This window comes from Scyliorhinus torazame, chromosome 7 (genome assembly GCF_047496885.1).
Source record: "Scyliorhinus torazame isolate Kashiwa2021f chromosome 7, sScyTor2.1, whole genome shotgun sequence".
NCBI lineage: Eukaryota > Metazoa > Chordata > Chondrichthyes > Carcharhiniformes > Scyliorhinidae > Scyliorhinus > Scyliorhinus torazame.
The window spans coordinates 59,646,077-59,673,644 of record NC_092713.1 but is presented as its reverse complement, the minus strand read 5'-3'; the positions used below and the strand labels follow the sequence as shown (position 1 = coordinate 59,673,644).

At 42.8% G+C, this 27,568-nt stretch overlaps 1 protein-coding gene across 6 annotated transcripts in view; it reads left to right on the top strand.

Annotated features, from left to right (window-relative positions):
• The window catches only part of rnf220a (ring finger protein 220a), a 617,071-nt gene that overhangs the window by 539,964 nt on the left and 49,539 nt on the right, over positions 1-27,568 (top strand). The gene's annotated exons all lie outside the window — the stretch shown is intronic.

The window sequence follows — 27,568 nt, the reverse complement described above, 5'->3', positions numbered from 1 at the left end:
CGAAGAAATTACCAAAGAGATTTCACTTTTAGTATCTTTTACTTAACAGGAATCCGAACCGATGCAAATTGAATATGAATTTACGGGCAAATGGTACTGCAAATAAAAAGTTATAAATTTCACTTTAAATAGATGGTCAAACAAAGAAACTTCTTATGCAACCACAAGCACCTGCATCAATCCCCGTACAGTTCCAAATTCTACTAACTCCGCCTATGGTATGTAGGATCTCTCACTTTCCCAATCAATCTTATTATTATAATCTTTATTGTCACAAGTAGGCTTCCATTTGCACTGCAATGAAGTTACTGTTAAAAGCCCCTAGTCACCACATTCCGGTGCCTGTTCGGATACACAGGGAGAATTCAGAATGTCCAAATTACTGAACAGCACGTTTTTGGGGGCTTGTGGGAGGAAACCAAAGGACCTGGAGGAAACCCACGCAGCACAGGGAGAATGTGCAGACTCCACACAGACAGTGACCCAAGTCGGGAATCGAACCTGGAGCTGTGAAGCAACAGTGCTGCCCATGGACGATTTGGTCCCCAGGTCAGGTTTCTGGCAAGTGTATTCCAGATGCTCCAGTGACTTCTTATCTGATCCCTATAATTAATCCCGTTAAACAGTTTGGTCGCTCTGGCAAAACGGGAGCAAAAGCAGTAAAATTGCCCAATCACAACCCTGTTCTCGCTCTAGCTTTGGCCTTTTGCCTGTTCCACTGTATTGTACAAACATAGCTCCTTGTGAATGCACCTTCTTTGTTGTGCCTTCTGGTGCAGTTCTGTTTTGTCTGCAGCTCCCTTCTGTGTTTGGCCGCATGGCTTTTGTATGTTAATTTCCGTCAAGTTGATAATGTTCCCAGTCAAGAGTCACAAGTCACGTGGACCAGTATTTATTATTATTCAAGGAAATTGCAATTGATCCCTTTACAATTGATGCAAACTCTTAAAAATCCTTTCCAGCATTCCAAAAAACAAATACAAATTCCACAGACATTTTAAAGGAATTATACATTTCCCTTATTGTACAGGTGAAAGGTCCTTACACCGTGAAAAAAAAGGTACAACATGGGTCAAGAGAAAAAAATGGTGGGAAAATAAAAACAAACATTGCCTAGTTTTCATTGGTGTAACCGATTATATTCCAGCTAACTGCTGTGGTAAGAAGATAGATCTTTGGAAGAGGTGGTAGCTGATAACAGAGGAAAGGCTAATATTTGGAGATGAATGATGGGTTTGGAGTGGACATTTTGAAGGAAAGTTATTGACTACAGTTTTAAAATGAAGAAAGATGGTGCCTGAGACAAAGCCATTTGCAATGTTCATAAAGACGAGGCAAAGAGGAGTAGTTGAATGCCTGAATGAAGGATTAGGAGATTCATCTACTCTACAAGAACAATTGGAGAGGGTGGGAGGAAATTTCACATTGATCAGGAATTGGAAATATTTTGAGTGGGAGCTGAAATCGCCAAGAATGAAGAATTACTCTGCACAGATGCAACGAAGGAAGAAAAGGAACATAGTTTAAAAGACCCTTACCATTGGTGGGAGGATGTAATTACAGCATGGTGTGACCTATTTACAAGACGTTTTCCATTATAACATAAATGTAGGAATTTATAATGGAGAAATGTTTATAGCAGAAACTAAGGTTTTATAGATAGGAAGTGTGTGTACACATATTTTACACACATTGAATAATCTTGAGTTCACAGAACATGTAAACCTGGAAATTTACTTGTCCTCAGACCTGTAAAATGAAATAAATATTACTGATGCTATTTTGTGAGATAGCACAAGGGCAGCATGGTAGCACAGTGGTTAGCTCAGTTGCTTCACAGCTCCAGGATCCCAGGTTCGATCCCGGCTTGGGTCACTGTCTGTGTGGAGTCTGTACCTTCTTCCCGTGTCTGCACTCCGGGTGCTCCGGTTTCCTCCCACAGTCCAAAGATGTGCAGGTCAGGTGGATTGGCCATGATAAATTGCCATTAGTGTCCAAAAAGGTTAGGTGGGTTACGGGCATAGGGTGGAGGCATGGGCTGATGTAGGGTGCTCTTTCAAAGAGCCGGTGCAGACTCGATGGGCCGAATGGCCTCCTTCTGCACTATAAATTCTATGATTCATCTTTGTACAGTTTGTTAAAGAACTCCATAGAATTAGCATATTTCAGGACTACACACTGAGTCTTGATAACTATGTAGAAAAGATTTTAACAAAAATGATTAACATTTCTACAGTCTCCCCCCCCCCCCCCCCCCCCCCCCCCTCCCTTAATAAAGTGATGAAATTACATCTTGTATAAGAAGAATCATCAAAACAATTTGTTTTATGATTGACAACGTTTCCTAATGCACTTTCTGTGCTGGTCCCGCAATTCCTCGTAAGCAACAAATATGTGGCTAAATGGTCACAATCGATAGATCAATTATCAGGACCTGCAATGTAAATAAATGCAGTCATGTTTTATTATTGCAATCAGTCATTTCTAAAATGGAATGGATTTTCTTTATCCTTTTAAAGTACCTCATTATTTTATTTTATCTTTTACAAGTATTACTGATAGGAATAATAATTGTGTCAAACAGTTTTAGAAGGGTCTCAAAATATTCCATCAGTTAAATGTGTTTTTAATGCAAATATTTATGGAGTGTTTAATTTCACTGTGGTTATTTTTGAGAAGTAAAATTGATATTTTGATGCAGGACCACATTGATATTGACTGTTGTAATTGGTTTATTTATTGGCCAACTTGCCAAATTTTAGTTCATGCTTCGTTAATTTACATCTACTTGGGTGACTGGGGGAGAAATAAGAATGGTTACAGTTATTGCTGGATAGAGAGGATGAATCTGAATTATATTTGATGCCCTATTGTAACGTGTTGACTGCCTAACCTTGTGGTGGATTAAAGACTGGTTAGTTCACTTATGTGTGGGAAGTGTCGGCTGTAGTAAGAACTTGAAATTTGCTGCAGTCAAGTGATCATAAGGGATAGGAGAGAGTGCAAACTATAGTTACAGGGACGTAGGGATACTTGCAGCAACAGGCCAAGAATAGATACTTGGTTCTTGTCAAGCTATTGGAGATGGGCAGGTTATTTGCAAGGCTGTAATATATCGGAAATGCTCAGAAGGTGCTGGCATGTGTGTTCATGTTTGCAAAACTGCTTTTTAAGTCATTTTAACTGATGGTTTGGTGTTTTCTTGCTTTTTTCCTTTAACATTTTTCTGTTTCAAGATGTCTGCCGTTGTCATTCTTCCCAAGAGGAAATAAGTGTTTGTATTTTTATATATGAAATCAGGTAATGTATTCTTTTTAAAAAATGAATAAATCACCGTGTATAGTATTGTGGATGAAACATCCCAACCCTGGTTTACACAAGGGTTTTAATGTTGATTTTTTTTTAAAGCCCACTTTTCTCATTATGTGAAATGTCAAAAAGACTAATGCCAGCTGCAAACCAGATATGGTAGCAGAACATCTTGTGCTTGGAGACAGTAGCAAGAAAGTTGAGAAGCTTCAAGAATTCACTCCTAAGTATAGTGCTTATGCCGAAAGTATTATTTCTTCTCTTCACCAATGTGCACATTTTTACTTTCCCCTTGCATCAAATCTCTGGGTGAAAAGGGACAGGCGCCTATCCCTCAAAGCCTCTGGATGTGAGCCAAGTAAGCACATGTTGATTGATCGTGAGATTGTTTTCCACTGGCTCCATGTGGGAGAAAAGTGGCTTCACTCAATTTCTCCCTCCCAACTTTCCAGCCGGAATTAAGGTCTCTTTTAGGTTAATTAAAGTCTACCCATTTCCTGAAATCTGTAGTATCTCTCACCAGCACATCTATTTCTCTTCTCTCTCTCTCCCCCCCCCCCCCCCCCCCCCAACACCCATCCATAAATCATTTGTCTGCATAATTATATTCATTTAACAGTAATTTGTACATAAAGGGGATTTCCATTGTGAGATTCATAATGTATGAATGGCCTGTGGCAAATATTGCTGGTGGAATTTTATTTCTGTTCAAGATAACATATAAATTAAGTACATAATCTTTTCAGCTTCTGACTTGCTGTGTTTTGGTGCAAAGTCAAATGATAATGAATGCAATAGTTCAGTGTAATCTATACATTGTAGAAAGGGCAATCCGTGGAACACATCACTTGCAACAAGAATTTACAGCTGAAAGTTTTTTTTTAAGTTAACCAGAGTAAACACAATAGATTTTTTGTCATTTCTATTCACAGAACCAAAACATTAATCAGAAACATCAAGTGGAATCAATTGTACCATTAATATGAACATAATCTGTCAGTGTTTGATACGAGTCAACTAAAACAAGCGCATTCTCTACTTCTACTAATGCTTTCAAGGGGAACCTTGAAAATTATATTCTGATTTTATTGACACTGGCAGCTCCTCCTCCATATCTTTTCATCTTTGCTCTCACCATTGCTCAATGCCTCCCCCAACCTAACCCACAAACACCCAACTGTGCACCTGTGCATTTCTAGACAAGCAATTCTGTTAAATACTTTGTCAGAGCCTGCAGAAGGGATGACTGACTGATGAGCTGGGGCGGGTTTGGATGGCCTAAATTAATATTGGGGTCATACTTTGGAGGCCCTGGCCCTGGAACTAGTGGTACCTGACTTGAAAAAAAAATGGGTGATGATGTATGCCTAATGTGGCAGCAAGAGGCCTTCAGTCGAGATTGATTCATCCTGGGCCAACACAGGCACTCTGAAAACCGGGAGACTACTGCTGGCATGATGTATGACACTAAGTGTTTCAGCAAGTCGAGGCATGAATCATTCAAGATGCTGCGTGTCAGAGTTAAAGCAAACAGTTGCTGGCGCTTGAATTCCTATTGGAGTCAGTTGCATTATGAGGAGTGTATGAAACAGACATGACGTATGAATGTTTATTTAATAATTCTCTAATATTTCCAGTGTGGCTAAGGCTTGTCCAGCGGGGAGTTATAAATCAGGAATAGAAAGCCATTAATCAGGGGGAATAAAATGGAGCAACACGCTTGCAGCTGCTACAAGTGCAGGGGTTTTAATATTCATCTCCTAGCCCTCAATGAGGCTGGCTTATGTACCCCAGGAAGATAAATGGGACCTGCAAGGCCGCCAATCTGATTGTTGCCAAATTTCAAGCTTACTTGAAACAAAAGAAATCTCCGTGTAGTTGTGGTAATTTAATCTGTCTTCCAGTTCATACAGACTGCCGCATGGGCTCTGCGACAGTTGAATGTCGAACATCTTTTACGATATGTTTCCCTTATTAAATGTAGGGAGGGGGTACTCAATATCTTTCTTTTTGCGTAAATTTCTTCTGTCACTTGTAACTGTTATTAATGGCATAAATATTGAAGCAACAAAGTAGCATTGCATCCCTGCAGTAATGTTTAAATGCCGTGCATTTCTATGTTTACTGGAATATTTTCATTGCTTTCGTGTTGAAAATACAAAATGCAATTAATGCCAATGTTTTTGCATGATGGGGGAGAAAACAAAACCCAAATTACGGAGCTCACCTACGAAGAAATCAAAAATTACATAGTGGATTTTAATTCTTTTTAGAAATTGAACTCTTTATTTTTGTAGGACATTGTTTGAACTTCTGCTATCGGTTTCTTTGAAAATCTGCTGAGGATTTGTTTCATTCGAGGTAGAAATGTGAAATTTACCACTTGTCATTTAATTTTATTGTATATCCTATCAATTTCATATTTTATTTCATGGTAACCTCTGTGATTGTATTATCTTACATATTCCACAATGTTTTGAGTTTTTTTAGGTGGACTCTCTTGGTATTTTGTGATGCTAAACTTCCAAATCACTAATAATTCTTTAATTAAAATTGCCAGATTTCACATCCAGCCTATACCTTGCGTAACATGTTGTTCAGCTCAGTCTTCTCTGGCATTGTTATAATGTTACATGTCATTTTTCAGCCACCCCTCCCTCCAGACCTTTTCTGGAGCTTGTCAGAGGGGCAGGTAGATGACCATCTTTTAGGCCTCAAACCTTTGTCAATATATAAAGTATTGTGATTTATAATAAAAATAATACATTTCAAAAACTGAGATGAGATGGCATTGCTGCCTTCAGGCAAATATGAAAATTCACAATGGTATATCATCATGCATATTTAATGTGATTGTACCAGAAAACTGTTTCATATAATGATGTGTTATTTATTGTATTTTAACATTAGTTTTGAAAATGCCATTAAAGTTAAGAAAATAGGCAACCATTGCAAGATATCTGCTGAAGACATGAAATGGCTGTCACACAATGATTCCATTTCATTCCATTTAAACTTTCAATAACCTTCAATTGCAAATATTATTAAATGTATTCTTTCTGTCCACCACAACCCAGAATGATTTTTAAAAATGTCCATTCCTGGAATCGAATGTCGATGGCTAAGATAGCATTTATTTCCCATTCCTAATTTCCCTTGAAAAGGTGATGTTGAGCTGCCTTCTTGAACTGCTGCAGTGCATGTGGTGTAGGTACACCCACAGTGCTGTTAGGGAAGGAATTCCAAAATTTTGACCCAGCGACAATAGAAGGAATGACAATATAGTTCTGAGTCAGGATAGTGTGTGACTTGGAAGGGAACTTGCAGGTGGTAGTGTTATAATGCGACGCATACCCTTGTTCGAGCTGGTAGAATTGTGGGTTTGGAACGTGCAGTTAAAGGTGCCTTAACAAGTTCTCGTAATGCATTTTGTAGAAGGCGCACACTGCTACTACTGTTAGTCTGCAGGTAGAGGGACTGATTGTTTAAGGTAGTTGATGAGATGTTGAAAAAGTAGGCCGCTTTTCTCCTGGGTGGCCTTAAGCTTCTTGAATGGGGGCTTCATTCATTTAAATTAGTGAAGACTATTCTATGACACTCCTGGCATTTGCCTAGATGGTGGATAGGCTTTGGAGAGTCAGGAGATGAGTTACTGACGGCAGTATTTTCCACCCTTTGATCTCTTGGATGGTCCAGTTACCACTCAATAGTAACACCAAAGATATTGATGGTGAGGGATTCAGTGATAACAATGCGTGGAATATCAGGAGGAGATGGCTGCGGTCTCCCTTGTTGGAGTTTGTCTGACACGTTTGTATTGTGTATGTTACTTGCCTCTGATCAGCTCAAATCTGAATGTTGTCATGGTCTTTCAACCTTTGAGCAAGGACTGCTTCAGTGTCTGAGGACTTGCGTATGGTACTGAACACTGCAATACTTGGCGAACATCTCCATCTTTGACCTTGTTGGAAGGAAGATCATTGATGAAGCACATGAAGGTGGTGAGGCGAGGATACCATCCTGAGGAGCTCCTGCAACAATGCCCTTGATCTGTAATGATTGGCCTTTCATTACCACAGACATCTTCGTTTGCATTAGGTATGACTCCAACCAATGCAGTTTTCCCCTCATATCCAGTGACTTCAATTTTGCAGTCCACACTCGGACAAATGCTGCCTTGATGTCAGTCACTCTCATCTCACGGTAACTTGAACTGTAACATAGTAATAATGTTATTGGACTAGCAAATGAGAAGCCCAGACTGCTGAGGTACCTCTTCAGCAGTTCAGTACATGGATTGGCGAGAAACCTCAGTTCATTAATAAATTGTGGAGAAGCAGACATGTAATTTCCTGCTTGAAATGTCACCAGTTAGCACTATCCTATAAGTGTATTGCTCTTAAGGTCCATAAATGGACACGCCCACACCTAACGTCGCAGCTTCCAAAGTCAGATCGGCCTTCTTGAAAGTGAACCCGAGGAAAGCAACGGTTCCTGACCGAGTCCATGGTCCTGCACTCAGATCCTGCATGGACCAACTGGTGGGTGTGTTCACGGACATCGTCAACCTTTCCCTACTCCATTCAGAAGTTCCCACATACTTCAAGAAGACCACCATCATACCGGTGCCAAAGAAAAATCAGACAACATGCCTCAAAAACTACCTTGACATCTATCATTATGAAGTGCTTCGAGAGGTTGATCATGTGGCACATTAACTCCATACTCCCAGAATGCTTGATCCACTGCAATTTGCATACAACCACAACCGCTCCATAGCAGACGCCATCTCCCTGGCCCTACACTCATCCCTGGAGCATCTCGATAACAAGGACTCCTACGTCAGATTCCTATTCATTGACTACAGCTCCGCCTTCAACACCATAATGTGGAGATGCTGGCGCTGGACTGGGGTGAGCACAGTAAGAAGTCTTACAACACCAGGTTAAAGTCCAACACGTTTTTTTCAAACACTAGCTTTCGGAGCACTACTCCTTCCTCAGGTGAATGACCTGAGGAACATACCTCTTCATTCACCTGAGGAAGGAGCAGTGCTCCGAAAGCTAGTGTTTGAAACAAACCTGTTGGACTTTAACCTGATGTTGTAGGACTTATTGTTTTCAACACCATAATACTAGCCAAGCCCATATCAAAACTCCAAAACCTAGGACTTGGCTCTTCCCACTGTAACTGGATCCTCGACTTGCTGACCCATGGATCACAATCAGTAAAGTTAAACAATAACACCTCCTCCACGATAGTCCTCAATACTGGGACTCCGCAAGGCTGCGTAATTAGCCCTCTACTATACTCCCTATACACACACAACTGTGTGGCAAAATTTGGCTCCAACTTCATCTACAAATATGCTGATTACATGACCGTAGTGGGTAAGATCTCGAACAACAGGAGGGAGAGAGAGAACCTAGTGGCGTGGTATAACGACAATAATCTCTCCCTCAATGTCGGCAAAACTAAGGAGATGGTCATTGATTTCAAGAAGCGAAGTATCGTTCATACCCCTGTCTGCGCCAGAGAATCATAGAATATACAATGCGGAAGGAGACTATTCTGCCCATCGAGTCTGCACTGGCCCTTGGAAAGAGCACCCTACTTATGCCCATGCCTCCGTCCTAACCCTGTAACCCAACCTAACCTTTTTGGACACTAAGGGCAATTTAGATGGCCAATCCACCTAACCTGCACATCTTTGAACTGTGGGAGGAAACCGGAGCACTCGGAAGAAACCCACGCAGACGCGAGGAGAACGTGCAGACTCCGCACAGACAGTGACCCAAGCCGGAAATCAAACCTGGGACCCTGGAGCTGTGAAACAACTGTGCTAACCACTGCTACCGTGCTGCCCCATCAATGATGCGAGGTGGAGATGGTTGACAGCTTCAAACCCCTAGGTGTGCACTTCACCAACAATTTGCCCTGGTCCACCCACGCCGACACTATGACCAAGAAAGCACAACAGCTTATACTTCCTCAGGAAACTAAGGAAATTTGGCATGTCCCCATTGACTCTTCCCAATTTTTACAGATGCACCATAGAAAATATCCTATCTGGCTGCATCACAGCCTGGTATGGCAATTGCTCATCCCAAGTAAGAAACTACAGAGAGTCGTGAGCATAGCCCAGTCCAACTTGCGAAACCGCCTCCCATCCATTGACTCTGTCTACACCTCTCGCTGCCTTGGGAAAGCAGGCAACATAATCAAAGACCCCTCCCATAATCAAAGACCCCTCCCACCCGGGTTATTCTCTCCCAACTTCTTGTATCGGACAGGAGACACCAAAGTCTGAGAACATGCACTAACAGGTTCAAAAACAGCTTCTTCCCTGCTGTTACCAAACTCCTGAATGACGCTCTAATGGACTGAAGTGATCACTGAAGTACTACACTCTGTATGCTTCACCCGATGTCTGTGTCTATGTAATTACATTGTGTATTTATTGTATGTCCTATGCTTTTTCATGTATGGAATGATCTGTCTAGACTGTTTGCAGAACAATACTTTTCACACTACCTCGGTACATGTGACAATAAATCAAATCCAATCCAAACCAACAGGAACTGGTGTCCCTTGTAAGTAAGCAATGCGATTTTTGTTGGCTAAACCCAGGCATAACCCGTAAGCACAGGCATAAGCCCTGTGCTTACGGTTCCTAGATTTTGGCTGGTGCCAACCTGCAGTTAAACTCTCTGGACCTGGAAGATGTGTGGGCTCTAAATCAGGAAAACAGAAAACATGATAATGACTTTATGCACGTCAGACACCCAGCTGGACAAAACAAAATCTTGACTTGTTTTGAAACCTCTTTTTGGTATTCTCAAGTTTCTCTGGTGATTTGTTGTGTCAGTTACATAAGAGCTAGGAGTAGGCCACCTGGCCCCTCGAGCCTGCTCCGCCATTCAATGAGATCATGGCTGATCTTTTGTGGACTCAGCTCCACTTTCCGGCCCGAACACCATAACCCTTAATCCCTTGATTCTTCAAAAAACTATCTATCTTTATCTTAAAAACATTTAATGAAGGAGCCTGCTTCACTGGGCACGGAATTCCATAGATTCACGACCCTTTGGGTGAAGAAGTCCCTCCTAAGCTCAGTCCTAAATCTACTTCCCCTTATTTTGAGGCTATGCCCCCTAATTCTGCTTTCCCCGACCAGTGGAAACAACCTGCCCGCATCTATCTATTCCCTTCATAATCTTATATGTTTCTATAAGATCCCCCCTCATCCTTCTAAATTTTAACGAGTACGGTCCCAGTCCACTCAACCTGTCCTCGCAATCCAACCCCTTCAGCTCTGGGATTAACCTAGTGAATCTCTGCACACCCTCCAGTGCCAGTACATCCTTTCTCAAGTAAGGAGACCAAAACTGAACACAATACTCCAGGTGTAGCCTCACTAACACCTTATACAATTGCAGCATAAGTTCTGGGGAATTGAACACTTTCCACTTTTTGCAACCAGTCTCACTACTTTGGTTCGGAAGAGAACAGACGAGATCTGACACTTTTGTGTTTGTGGACTATTCAGTTGTTAACCATGAGTCATTTTGCCATTAATATAAAATTACTGTAAAAACATCAAATTGAAGGAATGCATTGTTGTCGGTGATGGCATTATGTCCTTAATTAGAAGCTGCTAAAATTAAACTGGAGTATTCCATTAACTTTTTATGGGATTTTGTGGGCTGTAGTTTACACGCACCATGTCCAAAGAGCCCATGTTTGCCTACATTTTTTTAAATATAAATTTGTGTACCCAATTCATTTTTCCAATTAAGGGGCAATTTAGTGCTGCCAATCCACCTGTCCTGCACATCTTTGGGTTGTGGGGGCAAAACCCACGCAAACATGGGGAGAATGTGCAAACTCCACACGGACAGTGGCCCAGAGCTGGGATCGAACCTGGAACCTCGGCGCTGTGAGGCTGCAGTGCTACCCACTGCGCCACCGTGCTGCCCTCATGTTTGTCTACATAACAACAATTACAACACTTTTAGAGTAATTCAATCACTGTGGAGGGTTCTTGATGCCCGAAGGATGTGAAAAGAACAATATAAATACAAGTGTTTTTTTTTCTTTCCAAAGGCTTCCAACCTAACAATATAATAAAATGCGTTCTGCTTCTTATACAACAAGAGTGGTGCGCGAAGCATGCTGAGCCTATAACCCAGAGATCTAAGGATCAAAACCATCCTCTGCTATTCCATTGGTTGTAACCCACACAAATTTCTGATATTCATGGAGTATATAGGCATTTGCATTGGCTTCTCACTGCCATTAAATGCTTCAATCTACAGCAAACTATTTTAGGGGGAGGTGGTGGTGTAATGGTACAGTTACTGGACTAGTAATCCAGAAACCCAGGGTAATGTTCTGGGGACCCGGTTTTGAATCCCACCACAGTGGATGATAAAATTGAAATCAAAAAGTCTGGAATTAAAAGAAATAATGACCCAATGACCCCATGAAACCATTGTTGGTTGCCGTAAAAACACTTCTGGTTCACTAATGTCCTTCACGGGAGGAAATCTGCTGTCCTTACCTGGTGTGGCCTATATCAATGTGGTTGACTCTTATATTAAAGACACTCCGTTCAAGGGGCAATTAAGGAAGGGCAATTAGATAAGAGTAATAAATGATAGCCCAGCCAGTGACGTCCACATTAAATTAATGAATTTTTAAAAAGGTGGCATTGTGTAAGTACAAAATCATAAAATAATGGTAGTAGATTGTTGTAGGAAGAATCGGCATGGCGGCACAGTGGTTAGCACTGCTACCTCAACGCCAGGGACTTGGGTTCTATTCCAGCCTTGGGTGACTGTCTGTGTGGAGTTTGCACGTTCTCCCTGTGCCTGTGTGAGTTTCCTCCCCCAGTTCAAAGATGTGCAGGTTAGTGGATTGACCATGCTAAAATTGCCCCCAAATGTCCAAAGATGTGCAGGTTGGGTAGGGTTATGGGGATTGGGCGGGGAGTGGGCCTCGGTAGGGCGTTCTTTCGGAGTGTCAGTACAGACCCGTTGGGTCGAATGATCTCCTCCTGCACTGTAGGGATTCTATGGAAAGTTACAGTTATTAGCATTTCAAACTTGTAATAAATGCCATTTTACCAAAGTGAAATATAACTGGAGCATCAAGTTAATGAACTGAAGTGAATAAATATAGTCTGATCTGAATTGATCGGAGCTTGGTAAATTCACAGGATCTTAATTTGTTTTTCTACTTCTTGAACAGGAGTTGGGTATTTCAGTTCAGTTATTGAGGATTACAGGTGGTCAGTTAGAAAAGGTGTCTGAGATTTTTCTGAGGTTAATGATTTTGCTCTTGGTATGGGTATATTAGTTAAGCCTAAGCCTGTGGCAAGTGTTAAAATGGAGAAAACAAAATTAAATTACTATGACAACACCTGATAAATGAGAACTCCGACAGTGCTGGATCTATCTGATTCAACGTAAGTAGATTTTTGTTGAAGAAAATTAGTTAATCACTGTAATTAATATATTCTCCCATGTGAAATATGGCATTAATTTCAGTTATTTTCTTAAAATCTCACTTGGTCAATAATATCAGCAGTTGGGTGGTACTGCCCAATCAGAGATTCCCACCGGTGAAACAAAAATTAACTGGGGTAACTGCTTTGCATTGCTAACTAATGCTATTGGGAGCATTTATGCACTGATGTTTACCATTCCGCCAACTAGTTTACCACTAGTTACTGTTCGGGGTCAGGTGAGAAGAGTGAGTGTGTGAGTGAGGCTACAGTTGCCAGTGGAACAATATTCCAGCATAAACTACCAGCCATGAAAGGAAAGGAAGGAAAACCGAGCAGCAGAAACTTAACAGCTAGACTCGCTGATCAAAATAATTAAGACCACCTAACCGTTTAAACTTACTGAATAAGGATGTTGCATTTTCTGCCTCAAAACTGCATCCTGTATTGCACTAACATACTATTTCTGTTTCCTACATCCTGTATCCTGTCGGACCACATCTGGTTTTATATTCTGTTTAGAACTGGATAGAAACCTGCACTGTCACATTTAATAATACTAATAATCGCTTATTGTCACAAGTAGGCTTCAATGAAGTTACTGTGAAAAGCCCCTAGTCGCCACATTCCGGCACCTGTTCGGGAAGGCCGGTACGGGAATTGAACTCGCGCTGCTGGCATTGTTCTGCATTACAAGACAGCTATTTAGCCCAGTGTGCTAAACCAGCCCCTTGGTCTGGATTCTTCAGATTTTTAAAGGTTTTTCACTGCATCTGTCTGGCATAGAATCATAGAATGGTTACGGCACAGAAGGTGCCAATTGGGCCTGTCATGTCCATACCATGTCCAAGAGCAGTTCACCAGTTCCCACTCCCCACCTTTTGCTCCGTAGCCCTGCAAATTTTTCCTCTTTAGATAATGATTCACTTCTCTTTTGAAAGCCATGATTGAATCGGCCTCCACCATACTTTGAGGCAGTGTCTGTTAACGTCAAACCCAGCACAGTTATTAAGGCTTGCTTCAGTCAATTACAAAGCAGCAGTCCTGTAGCTTCCAACAAACAAGCTAGGAAAAGCACGACAGTCAAAAAGAATGTGAGCCTTCATTCAGAGTAACTCAGGGCCTTCAGGCTTGGCTCAGTGGTAGCATTCATGCTTCAGAGCCAGAGAGGTTGCACTTGTGCACACTATTTTGCTTGACATTTCAATGCACTACTGAGGGAATGCTGCACTGTCAGAGGTGCTGTCTTTTGTTGGAGATTTTGAATTTAGGCTACCTACTCTGACTGGTGGACATAGATGATCTTGTCTTCAAGGAAGAGCAAAGGCGTTTTCCGATGTTCTGGCCTATATTTATCGTTCAAGCAACATCACTTAAACTGGATTATATGGGTATTTATCTCATTGCTGCTTGTGGGACTTTTCTATGCACAAACTGGCTACCATGTTGCACTACATTCAAACAATGGTTACACTTCAGAAGTACGGAATTCAAAGATGAAACGGGAGCTTTATTGATCCATTGTGCAGAACTGGTCTTAACTCCTCTACCTTTCACGCTCTGCCAATTTTGTTTTCACAGGGAACATATTTAGATTGTAAGATAGTTTGACATCAGACCTGAATACACCTTTTCTCTGATTCTGACCTTTGTTAAACACCACTCTTTTGAATTTAGACACAATAGAAGCAACCATTCTAATATTTTTGGCTTCTGAGTATGTGTAAACTAATATGATTTAATTAATGAATTGCATAGTGAAGGCATCTGAGATGTTAATTTGGGAATTCCACTGTTTAATTTGAGGAGCAAAGAGCACGCGTGTGCACTAATGTTTGACAAATGACCTGCTCTATCTGATAGACCTAGCTGGGTCCATTGAGACTCTCCACCGTGATCATTATTTGCTAATGAAGTTAATGGATTCCGTTAGAGGCTGCATTGTTGCCCAGGCAGAGACATGATATAAGATAATTAATTCGGCGTCTGAGTTACTAGGACTAGTGGGAGAACATGCCATTGAGTAGACTAAATTCAGATTTCTGAAGAATTATTGTGAGACCAAAATGATATTTTTACTTTTTTTATGACTTTGATTATTTTGCAAGCTAACTGTTTCAATAATCCGTGTAGTTTACAAAATATGTCTGCATATAAAAGATTTGATGTGCAGCCATTCTAAGCCACAGGTTTTCATAGATTAGCTTTAAATGTTTGGAATTAAACATTGGTTTGTCTATTAATGAACAGACTGACTTGTCTTGGACCTGTGAGTACATATATAATCTATGAATGCTGACTGGTGGTTATATATTTCATTTATAGTAAATTAATGATGTTTGGTATAGCAATATTCTCTCCTGAAAGTGTTAACGTATGCAGGGATGTTGTCACGCCAACATAGATATTCGTTCGGCACCGTGCCCTAATAGCTATTCATCATGTGAACTTGGAGAATGATTCTTGGCAGGTTATCAAATGCTTAGAGATCACTGCCAGGTCTGATCCTGCCCTTACTCAAAAACTAGAAATGCACAACTTCCATCAGGAGTCATTGCACACAAACCAGAACCTTGGCTGCTCTTTCTTTTCCCACTCTCCCCATGCTAAAATTAGTACCTCCTGTATAACTTAAAAAGAAATAGGTTTAGCGTAAACACATGGAATGAAGTCTAGGTACCCACAACCCTCCTACTGTTTATCTTGTGTGCACCCACAAATCAACTTGTACTACTTTCAGTCAAAATGGATAAAACTTGCATATTCGAAACAATGGACCCCTGTAAACCTAGGTGAAATGCACCAAAATTAAATGGTTAATGAGCACAGCCCAGTTAATAAATGTGATTTTAACAAGGTCTAGAGCATATGAACCTACAATAACTAAATCAATATTCTATTGATTGTGGAGTATTCACATATTGCACTGGTCTTTCGGTAGCATAGCAATCTTTTACAACTAAATCAGGACTTGATGTAGCCTACTCATTGATTACTAGCTGCATCACTCCAGCTACGTGGCTTCTTCTGGACTCATTTCAAGCAATTATTTAGTCTGCCCATTTGTTATTTAGATAAACCACAAACATTCTTTGACTACAAACATTTCCTAGTTAGTTTGCCTTTGGATAATGACATTGCTGCTGTACAACTAACTATTTGAGGTGCACAAGATAGGTGCAGGTTGTGTACTTCTTGCTCTGCCTTCAAACAAAATCATGCTTAGCATGGGGAAGCTATCCTTTGTATACTGTGTAAAGAAATCTTAAACCTCTTGAAAAAGTATGGATTACACGGGGAGGTCAAGGGGACGGCGGGGGAAGCCGGGGTCAGCAAGTGTCAGCTGACTTACGGAAGTGATATGGGAGGAGCAAAAAAAGCTCGGCATGGGTCTCGCGGGGGGGTGGGGGGGGGGGGGGGGAAAGGGTTGCTGCTGCACTTTCCAAAGGGGAATGGGACACAGAAGAGGTGGTCGGGGCGGGGGTCTCCCGGCTGGGGGACTGGAGGGTGAGGGCGGCGTGGACACGGGACTGGCCTAGAAAAGGAGATGGCTAGTCAGCGGGGGGAAGAGAGCAGAGAGCCCCCACCAATCCGGCTGATAACGTGGAATGTGAGGGGCCTGAATGGGCCGGTAAAGAGGGCCCAAGTGTTTGCGCACTTAAAGGGACTGAAGGCAGACGTGGTCATGCTCCAAGAGACACATTTGCAGGTGGCGGACCAGGTCAGGTTAAGAAAGGGGTGGGTAGGACAGGTATTCCATTCGGGGCTGGACGCGAAGAACAGAGGGGTGGCAATATTGGTGGGGAAGCGGGTGTCGTTTGAGGCCAAGAATATTGTAGTGGACAATGGAGGGCGATACGTGATGGTGAGCGGTAAGTTGCAGGGGACGTGGGTGGTATTGGTAAATGTATACGCCCCGAACTGGGATGATGCCGGATTCATGAAGCGCATGTTGGGGCGCATTCCGGACTTGGAGGTAGGAAGCCTGATAATGGGTGGGGATTTCAATACGGTGTTTGACCCAGCACTGGATCGCTCCAGATCTAGGACCGGAAAGAGGCCGGCGGCGGCCAAGGTGCTTAGGGGGGTTTATGGATCAGATGGAGGGAGTGGACCTGTGGAGGATTGCCAGGCCGCAGGCCAGGGAATTTTCTTTTTTCTCCCACGTGCACAAAGCCTACTCCCGGATAGATTTTTTTTGTTCTGGGCAAGGCGCTGATCCCGAAAGTGGAGGGAACGGAGTATTCGGCCATAGCCATTTCAGATCACGCCCCGCACTGGGTGGAACTGGAGTTGGGAGAGGAGAGGGACCAACGCCGCTGTGGCGGTTGGATGTGGGACTGCTGGCAGATGAGGTGGTGTGTGGGAGGGTGAGGGGGTGCATCGAAAGGTACCTGGAGGTCAATGACAATGGGGAGGTGTGGGTGGGGGTGGTATGGGAGGCGCTGAAGGCGGTGATCAGGGGAGAGCTAATCTCCATTAGGGCTCATAGGGAGAAGATAGAGGGCATGGAAAGGGAGAGGTTAGTGGGGGAGATTTTAAGAGTTGGCAGGAGATATGCAGAGGCCCCTGAGGAGGGATTACTTGGGGAAAGGCGACGTCTCCAGACGGAGTTTGATCTGTTGACCACAGAGGCACAGTGGAGGAAGGCGCAGGTGGCGACGTATGAGTATGGGGAGAAGGCGAGTCAGATGCTGGCACACCAGCTCTGTAAGAGGATGGCAGCGAGGAAAATAGGTGGAGTCAAGGATGGAATGGGAGCCACGGTGTGGAGTGCGACAAAAATAAATGAGGCATTCAAGGCCTTCTATGAGGAGCTGTACAGATCCCAGCCCCCAGCGGGGGAAGAGGGGATGAGACGATTCCTAGACCAAGTGAGATTCCCGAGGGTGGAGGAGCAAGAGGTGGCTGGTTTGGGGGCACCAATTGGGTTGGAGGTGCTGAGCAAGGGTTTGGGGAGTATGCAGACAGGGAAGGCCCCGAGACCGGACGGGTTCCCGGTGGAGTTCTACAGGAAGTACGTAGACCTGTTGGCCCCACTACTAGTGAGGACCTTTAATGAGGCAAGGGAGGAAGGGACCCTGCCCCTGACAATGACGGAGGCGACGATTTCTTTGATCCTAAAGCGGGACAAGGACCCACTGCAATGTGGATCGTACAGGCCGATCTCGCTCCTCAATGTGGATGCTAAGTTGCTGTCAAAAGTGCTGGCTACGAGGATCGAGGACTGTGTCCCGGGGGTGATTCACGAGGACCAGACGGGATTTGTAAAGGGCAGGCAACTAAACACCAATGTGCGGCGGCTCCTAAACGTGGTAATGATGCCATCGGTGCAGGGAGAGGCGGAGATAGTGACCGCCATGGACGCGGAGAAGGCCTTTTTGACTGAGTAGAGTGGGAGTACCTCTGGGAAGTGCTGCATAGGTTTGGGTTCGGGGGAGGGTTTATTAGCTGGGTTAAGCTCCTTTACAGAGCCCCGGTGGCGAGTGTGGTTACGAATCGGCGGAGGTGGGAGTATTTTTGTCTGTACCGTGGGACGAGGCAGGGGTGCCCCCTGTCCCCCCTGTTATTTGCATTGGCGATTGAACCCTTGGCCATATCATTGAGGGAGTCTAGGAAATGGAGGGGGGTGGTCCGAGGGGGAGACGTGCATCGAGTGTCGCTTTATGCGGACGACCTGTTGCTGTATGTGGCGGATCCAGTGGAGGGATGGTGGAGGTCATGCAGACTCTAAGGGAGTTTGGGGATTTTTCGGGCTATAAGCTGAATGTAGGGAAGAGTGAGCTTTTTGTAGTAAAGGCAGGGGACCAAGAAAGGCGTTCTACCGCTGAGGAGGGCGGAGGGGAGCTTTCGGTACCTGGGGATCCAGATAGCCAGGAGTTGGGGGGCCCTACATAAACTGAATCTGACGAGGTTGGTGGAGCGGATGGAGGACTTCAAAAGATGGGACATTTTACCGCTCTTGCTCGCGGGTAGAGTGCAGTCGGTCAAAATAGTGGTCCTTCCGCGGTTTCTCTTTGTGTTTCAGTGCCTTCCCATCATGATCACCAAGGCCTTTTTTAAGAGAGTAGGCAGGAGTATTATGTGGTTTGTGTGGGCGAATAAGACCCCGAGGGTAAGGAGAGGGTTTTTGGAACGCAGTAGGGACCGAGGAGGGTTGGCGCTGCCGAACCTAGGGAGCTACTACTGGGCAGCAAATGTGGCGATGATCCGTAAGTGGGTGATGGAGGGAGAGGGGGCGACATGGAAGAGGTTGGAGATGGCATCCTGCAAAGGAACGAGCCTGGGGGCGCTGGTGACGGCACCACTGCTGCTCTCGCCGTCAAGGTACACCACGGGTCCGGTGGCGGCGGCAACGCTAAAGATCTGGGGCCAGTGGAGACGGCACAGGGGTGCAATGGGAGCCTCGGTGTGGTCCCCGATCAGGGGTAACGGGGGGTTTCAGAGCTGGCATCGGGCGGGGATTAGAAGAATGGGGGACCTGTTCATTGATGGGACGTTTGCGAGCCTAGGGGCACTAGAGGAGAAGTTTGAGAGACCCCCGGGAAATGCTTTCAGATACATGCAGGTGAGGGTGTTTGTGAGGCAGCAGGTGAGGGAATTCCCGTTGCTCCCGGCACAGGGAATTCAAGACAGGGTGATCGCGGGCGTATGGGTGGGAGAGGGCAAGGTGTCGGCAATATATCAGGAGATGAAAGAAAAGGGGGAAGCGTTGATAGAGGAGCTGAAGGGTAAATGGGAGGAGGAGCTGGGGGAGGAGATTGAGGAGGGGCTATGGGCGGATGCCCTAGGTAGGGTTAATTCCTCCTCCTCGTGTGCCAGGCTCAGCCTGATACAATTTAAGGTGGTTCACAGAGCGCACTTGACAGGGGCGAGTTGAGTAGGTTTTTTGGGGTAGAGGACAGATGTGGAAGGTGCTCAGGAAGTCCGGCGAACCATGTCCATATGTTTTGGTTATGTCCGGTACTGGAGGGGTTCTGGAGAGGAGTGGTGGGAACAATATCTAAGGTGGTGAAAGTCCGGGTCAAGCCAAGCTGGGGGCTAGCAATATTTGGAGTAGTGGACGAGCCGGGAGTGCAGGAGGCGAAAGAGGCCGGCATTCTGGCCTTTGCGTCCCTAGTAGCCCGGCGAAGGATCTTGCTAATGTGGAAGGAGGCGAAGCCCCCCAGCGTGGAGGCCTGGACAAACGACATGGCTGGGTTCATTAAGCTGGAGAGGATAAAGTTTGCCTTGAGAGGGTCTGCGCAGGGGTTCTACAGGCGGTGCCAACCGTTCCTAGACTATCTCGCGGAGTGTTAGAGGAAGGTCGGTCAGCAGCAGCAGCAACCCACGGGGAGGATATCTTGTGAAGGGGGGGATGGAGGCAGGGGGGAAGGGGGGTCTGCCTAGGGGGTATTTGAGCAAGAGAACTCATGAAAGTTCTGGAAAACTGGCATGTACGGGAGGGAGCCAGTGTACAAAGCTCTGTAACATGTCGTTTTACCATGCTATGTGCGTTTTCTTTCTATTTTGTTACGGGGGGGGGGGGGGGGGGGTTATTGTTTGTAAGGGTGAAAAATTGTGTTAAAAAACTTTAATAAATATATTTTTTTAAATAAAAGAAAAAGTATGGATTAAAATTTTTATTGCACAGAGCGAAATCAAGAAATTCCTCCAAAGTGAGTAATTAATAGGGCCCATCTGCAATACATTCACTTCCAGAGTATTCTTTAACAAAATAACTTGTGGCTTTTTCACGGTACTTGAATGGCTGTGTAGATCCTTGTGTGCATCTCTCTCTCTCTTCCCCCCGCCCCCCCCCCCCACTCATACTTTGCAACATAAACTTGTCACACTTATTTGCAACGTGTTTGTGTTTTGGCAGAACAATGCACAGCTGTCCTTCAAAGGTTTGTAGAGTTGCTGTTGCAAACTTCCTAAATTGCAAAATCAATATGTGGCTGCCAACGTGTAAAATTCACCCAGACCCCCCCGAGTGTAGTGAATAAATGTACCCGGGCTAATTTGAGCAGCATTAAATTGTCAGGAAACAAATGCCTTTTCAATGCTTGACACTAAGGCTTGCTTACTTGCACGGTAGATGTGGTTTATAGGGCCCTTGTGCAATGATAGATGGCTGCTGGTTACACTGTTGCATAAAGTGATCGTTTTGGTGCTTTGAAATTTCCTGCTGTGATTTGAGGATGTTTATCAAATCTGAAGTATTTCTCACTTGTTTTAGATCCATGAATTAGTTAGTAAGTGCACCACAAGAAGGCGTGTGTCATATACTATTGTTTGTTGGTGAAAAGCTTTCCACTGATTGGTGCATAAGATTAAATTCTTCCTTCTTGCCTCTTTCTTTATATCTTTCTCCCCCCCCCCCCCAACAGAATAATTTATAACTTCCATCATTCTCTTCTGGGCTTAGAAGGTGGGAAGAGCATCTCCTGTGTAGTTCTCTGTTCTTCGATCTACAGGGAGTGCAACCTATCTATATATGTCAAGGTTTCACCTTCACCACTCCCACCAAATTACCTGTTGTTGTGCAGCTAGTATAGTACTAATATGTCATTCTTTTTGGTTACACAATAGATTGAAGCCATTTACGTTCTGATGTATTTTTTTCAAAGATTTTAGTTGCTGTGTGAGATAGATTCTGAAAGGCCGGTGCTGATTTCTGGAACAATTCAGTTTGCAATGGCAGTGCTACGGTTTTGGTGCAAACTGCCTCAATGCAGTAAATCAGAGCTTTTCACAATGACTACCACCTGCCTGTGGCCACCAATAGTTTGACTACCCGGAGACTCTCCGACTATCGGTAAACAAGCTGACAGTAGGCTTTAAATCAATTAAATTGTGCAAATTGCTGCTTCAGCACTAGTATTTCTGTCTAGAATATTGTGTATACGTTAAGGAAATCACCAATTCCAATGAAAGATGACATACCTGATACATTAACACTTTCAATCTCCATAGATGAAGCCAGACTTGCTGAGTATTTCCAGTGTTTAATGTTTTCATTTCAACAGTGTTGGTTAAGTCAAATGGAACACTTTCCTTGAGCTACCAAAGACATGTCATCAACTTTATGTATGGCATATTATTTCCTTAAAGACTGTTGAAATGAATTCATACTTTGTGTCCCCTCCCTTGTATAGTCTCCCTTGTTCACATGTCTCTGAGAGTACTTTGAACACAGACCAAAGGCAGTATTGTGTTGACATTTTCTTTTGCAGGAGCAGGAGTAGACCATTCATCCCAAGGGGCGATCACCTCAAGACTGCTCCACCTCTGGTTAGGTCATGGCTGTTCTGTTCCTTAACTCTGTTTACCAGCCTTTGCTTTAAGTCCTTTAATATTTATCAAAATAACCTATCGATCTTAGTCTAGAAAATTTTAATTAACCTAACATTCAAATTCTTTTGGCAGTGAGAGTTCCAGTTTTCCAATACCCGTTGTGTGAAAAAGTGTTTCCTGTTTACATTCCTAAATGGCCTACTACTTATTTTAATATTGTGCCCTATTCTGAATCCCCAACCAGAGGATGTAATTTCTATGTATCTACCTCATGAACACCTTTATTATTTTAAAGAACTTGATTAAATCCTGCTAAACTTGAAGGAATACAGAAGTTTATGCAACCTGTTTTTATGCTTTAAACCCGGTATGATTTTTTGTTGAATCTGCACTGTAACCCCTCCAAGGCCAGTATAGTGTTCCTGATGTTCAATGCCCACAACTGAATGTAGTCCTCTAGATGGAATTGACCGCTGCTGAGTACACTTGCATCATCAGTTCCTCACTTTTGTGTTCCAACTCCCATTAAAGACCAACATCCAATTTGTTTGTTATTAATTAATTATTAATAATTAAATAATTATAGGTTATATTTTGAATCCAAGCACCTCGGCTCCACAGTTCTCTATTAAGTAGATACTTCAATTTGTTCCCCACATTCGATTCAATCTGTCACATTTTTTCCAACTCCGATAATTTATGTTCCTTTCTAACTGTCATTTGTGGGAGACTTATTGTGCCTCCTAACATAGTGCCATGTGCAAAATTGGATCTATAACTCTCTCTTCCATTATCCAACTGATTAATGTATATGGTGTTTGGGTAAGGACCCAGTACAGAGAAATAGATGCAAACTGGGTGTTACAGGGCAGAAACACAGGCTCCCTGACCTGACCATTTTGCACATCACGTTCATTTCCAGTGAGGGAATTCTTGAGGGGAGAAATCTCTTGCCTGAAAGGGGTGTTCTAATTGTAGTTTGTATCCATCAGCACTGGATTGTGCAGGTCAGTACAGCTCCCACTGTTTTAAGGCAGTCTACCTCTTATTAAATCACAAAAACATGCCTTGGGGTGACCTTTTTATCAAGATTCCTCTGGATCCGTACCTGATGACATGTCTGTATATGTGATCTTCAGAGCACATGTATAATGAGGTGCTTGAGACTATTAGATTGATCACAGAGCACACCATTGATATCTTGAAGCCCAGTGCTTCAAGTTCCTGGTTAGATATGAGGGATCATCCAGGTAAAATAGTCTGGTGAAGTTTTGAGGAAAGGTTTCAGATGCTGCATAGCCTCCCCTTACAAAGAAGTAGCGTTATGGAGTAAGACATGCAGGTTCATCAAAGGGAACACAGAAAAGAGCAGAGAAAACTGAACATGCTGAAGAAACAGAACTTGATACAGTTGTTGAGGTGTCATACAGACTCGTCATACTCAGCAAGGCCCCTCTTCCCTCTCAGGTGGATGTAAAAAATTATTTCTAACATCAGCAGGGGAGATACCCCCCCAGTATCCTGACCAACATTTGTCCCACAATCAACATCAGAAAATGAACCTCGTCACACTGCTATTTGTGGGAGCTTGATGTATGAGAATTTGCTGCTGTGTTTTCTGCATTGTAACAATGATGACATTTGAAAAAGAACTGTACAAGAATAAAAGAGATGGGAGCAGAGGTAGACCATGCGGTCAATGGAGCCTGCACCGCCATTCAGTTCGATCATAGCTGATATTTTGGACTTTAACTCTATGTTCCTGCCCATTCACATATCTCTTGACTCCTTGAGCGCAAAAGTCTGTCTAGCTTGGCCTTCAATACAACACTCTGGAGTAGAGAATTGTAAAGGTTCGCAACCCTTTGAGTGAAGTCATTTCTCCTCATCTCGGTCCTAAATGGTCATCTCCTTATTCTGAGGCTTGTATTTTAGACTTCCCAGCCAGTGGAAGTAACCTCTGTGTGTGATCTATTCAGCCCTTTCAAATTTTTGCAGGATTCACTGAGATCACCTCACTCTGCTGAACTCTAGAGAAAATAGACCCAATTTACTCAGCCTCTCATCGTTAGGACAACCCTCTCATCCCAGGGACCAATCCAGTAATCCCTTTGCTGTACTGCCTCCAATACAAATATGTAGATCCTTAAATATGGAGACAAAATTGCACACAATATTCCAGGTGTCGTCTACAAAAATACTGTACTCCAATCCCCTTGCAATAAAGGCCAGATGCCATTTGCTTTCTTAATTGCTTGCTGTGCATGTTGTGTTCCTTTTATGAGCAAATCAAAGTGTCTGAATGTCACTATTTGCAAGTTTCATGCCTTCTAAAAAATATTCTGCTTTTCTATTTTTACAACCAAAGTGAATAACCCCATATTTCTCCCCCCACCCCCCCAAATATTCCACCTACCGTCTTGTTGCCCATTCACTTAACCTGTCTATATTTCTTTGCAACATATCCTTACAGCTTACATTTGTACCTAGCTTTATATCGTCAGTAAACCTAGATATATTACTCGCTGTCTGTTCACCTAAGTCATTAATATAGATTGTAAATAACTGAACCCCAGCACTGATCCTTGCAGCACTCCATTAGACACAGCCTGCCAAGTTAAAAATGCCCCATTTATGCCTACCCTTTGCTTCCTGTCCGTTAACCAATCCTCTTTCCATGTTAATATATAACACCCAACTCCATGAGCTTTATCTTGCGTATTAACTTTTTATGTGGCACCTTATCTTTTGCAAATCCAGTTATACTCCATATACTGTTTCCCCTTTATTTACCCTTCTAGTTGGATGTTTCAAAAACTCATAATAAATTTCTCAAACTTAATTTTCCTTTCGTAAACCATCTTAACTTTGTCTGATCCTACCATGATTTGCTAAGTACGTTATTAAGACTACCTCAATGATAGATTTCAGTACTTTCCCAATGACTGCTGTCAGGCTAACTGGCCTGCAATTCCTTTTTTTCACTTGCATAACGGTGTTACATTTGCTAACTTCCAACCAGTTGGGAGCATACAAGAATCTAGCGAATTTTGGATCATAGCTATTCACTTATCTTTGCAACTACCTCTTTTAGAATCCTAAGATTTAGGCCATAATTGTTCTGGTGATTTGTTGGATTTTAGCCCCTTCAATTTCTCCAGTTATTTTTTCCTATTGATATTAATTATTGGAATTTCCTCACTTTTCTGGCACCTAGTACCCTGCATTTCTAGTTTGCAACTTGCAATTTTCTACTCTGAAGGCAAACACAAAATATTTGTACTGTCTGTTATTTCTTCATTTCTGCATTTGAGAGACCAACGTTTACTTTAGTTACACTTTTCCTTTAAAAAGCTCTTGAAATTTGTTTATATATGCTTGGTCCGTATATTCTTATTCTATTTTTTCCCGTTTTATCAAGGTGGCCCTTTGCATGTTTCTAAAACACTCCCAATCCTCAGACGTGCAACTACTCTTTTAATCTCATACTCTATAACTTTCTTAGTAATCCACAGAAGAATTTTTCTTGGTTGTTTTTTTTTCAATGGAATGTGTTTTTGTTGAACATTTTGAATTGTTTCTTTAAATGTTTCTGACTGTTTATTTACTACCATAACTTAGCCTTAATACCCAATCAACCGTAGCCAGATCTCCCCTCAAACCTAGGTAATTGGCTTTGTTTAAGTTTAAGATTTTTTTAAATGATTGAAATATGATCACAAGTGCCCAGTAGACATATTGCTATGAGATTCCTGATTAACCCTGGTTCATTTCATAATACAAGATCTAAAATAGCTTTATCCTGGGTAGGTTCCACAATGTATTGTTCAAGGGAACTGTTACATAAACATTCTAGAAACTCGTTTTCTAGACCCAGCCATACCAATTTGATTGGACCACTCTATATTGAAGACTAAAGTTCTCTGCAGTTATTACATTTCTTTGTTACATGCTCCAATAATTGCTTGTTTTATTCTCTCTTTGACAATGGAAGTACTATTAACTGGCCTATAAACTACTCCCATCAGTATTTTCTGATTCTTATTGCTTATCTTCAACCACGCTGATTCTACCTTATGATCTTCTGAACCAAGATCTTTCATCACTAATGTTCTTTTGTCATCTTTTATTATCAGTGATACACCTCCTCATTTGCCATTCTCTCTCTCTTTGGTGCATTGGTTATAAAACTTTGGGGTGCTTGATGTTAGTGAAAGATAATATATTGCTAGGTAGAGGTATCTACTCTGTAAATATTATTTTGCGCTATGTGATTGCATTCAATTTCTGCAGAAGGTTAATTGTGATTTGTTGGCTTATTAAGAATGTTTAGAAGTTTGTCTTGCAGTACCTTTGATAAACTTTGTGGCTTCAAACAGGAAAATATTTTATGAGGGATCTTGAAGTGTGTAAAATCGAGTTTTGAAGAGGTTCTGAGTGGATGACATTGAATTTTGTTTGGTTGTTGATTATGATGAAATTATTATATACTAGATGATTGCTTCCAGGTAAATTTTACCTGTTTAGCACAGGGCTAAATCGCTGGCTTTGAAAGCCGACCAAGGCAGGCCAGCAGCACGGTTCAATTCCCGTAACAGCCTCCCCGAACAGGCGCCGGAATGTGGCGATTAGGGGCTTTTCACAGTAACTTAATTTGAAGCCTACTTGTGACAATAAGCGATTTTCATTTCATTTCATTTCATTTCAAATTTTTAATTCTTATTCGTGGAGACTTACTACCATAGACACATTTTAGTCATCTCAGTACTTAGTGTTTGGGAGAAGATAGTGATGTGGAAGGGTATGTACTTTCTCAGAAATGATGGTAACATCATTATGGTCTGCACATGAATTGAAACATTTTTCCACTCAGAGCAAAATGGCTGAACCAACATTTGTTGTCTTCCTGGGTAATCTTCTCTTCTCATTTAGAAGCCACAATAATAGTCCTTTTCAAGGAAAATTTTGGATTGAATTTTCCCAGGCAGGGGAGGGGATATTTGGGGACAAGCAAATTCTGAAAAGAAGGGCATTGAGCCGGTTTGCTGGCATGTTCTCATTTCCAGCCACTTTTCCCGAGGGTTGGTTGGGTCCAATACTGGCAAACCGGTGTCTGCGGCAGAATACGAATCAAGGTCTTTGAGTGATTAATTATCAGCTCTGTTGCTGGCATTGTCTACGCCCCTGCTATTTTACCACCCTGGTAACTAAGAAGAGGCAACTTCCCACCAGGTATTCGGAGCTTTGGGAGAACGGAAAGAGATTTAATGGTTACCGTCAGAAAATAGCAAGACTGCTGTTTTCCCAAGTACAAAACTGTTCCATTGACTGAGGACTTCATGGAGACGGATGCCTCAAGCTGTCACGCAACTAACACAGTGGCACTTGTTTCACTGGTATTGTTGACATCTCCATTACTTCCTGCCCCTTCAACAGCCTTCAACAGCACTCTCATTGGTGACACAGTGAGTG